This window comes from Galeopterus variegatus, unplaced genomic scaffold (genome assembly GCF_000696425.1).
Source record: "Galeopterus variegatus unplaced genomic scaffold, G_variegatus-3.0.2 Scaffold2228, whole genome shotgun sequence".
Lineage (NCBI taxonomy): Eukaryota > Metazoa > Chordata > Mammalia > Dermoptera > Cynocephalidae > Galeopterus > Galeopterus variegatus.
Genome location: NW_007728339.1, coordinates 241,621 through 242,652, shown reverse-complemented (window position 1 = coordinate 242,652; position 1,032 = coordinate 241,621).

The window sequence follows — 1,032 nt, the reverse complement described above, 5'->3', positions numbered from 1 at the left end:
TGTAACTGAGGAAAACAGGAAACTAAATACTCTGCATGCTATAGTCCAGTTTTTATTTAAAAATATTTTATACATACATAAACCCATATATATCATATATACATACACATATATGTGCATATATAGTCATTTCTTTTTGCTTATGTAATTTAAATTTTTATTACTTGATTTTATTACGTTATTTGTATTGCTTATATAACAGAACAAAGTTATCAAAAATAAAAGTAATATGAGCTTTTCTGGCCTATTACATATAAAAAAGTTTTAAAAAAATATGATTAGAAAACAAAATTCACAGCATTTAGTTGATGATCAATAAATATCAGTTTCTCTCTCCCCTAGTGACGGGAGGTATTCCAGCACACGTTAGAAAATGGTTGATATGGATGTAGTTGAAAAAATTTAGGCAACAGGTTTGCATTAGGTGACCTCTAAAGCTTCTTTCGACTCTGAAGTGTCACGATTAATACAATTCTCCCCTATTTACCTCTTAAACTGGGATAATACAAAAAATTTATTGTTTGTGTTGATATATGGTAGTTGTGTTACTATTAATAGCACTACAGATTGTGAATGGGGCGGGGGGGTAGGAGGGATTTAAAAAAAAACACCGGACACTGGGTAGGAGAGATGCATATGTCATTCCACCCCTTCACTGACAGCTCTCTGGCTCTTTGTTTTTTGGTCAATGAGCGGTGGTCCTTAGGACTCAGGACAAACACAATCAATGACAAACAGACCTTAAAAAGGGGAATTATTTTCCAAGAAATTGCCAGGTGAACCGACGCAGAGGAGTGGAGCAACCTTTCCAGCCGCTGGAGAGACTGGGGGACATTCAGAGTTTTGGGTCTCCGTCAGTAAGGACGACTGAGTATCTGTCCCTCCGGGCACAGAGAGTGCGCGCCGCGAGGGCCTCTCTTCACGGACCCCACCCAGCCTTCAACACCCGGCATCTGAAGGTCACGCTCGCTCGGGGTGGATGAGGAACTGCGCCAACCAGGTGGAGATCCCCACCGGACTCCCTCTCCGCCT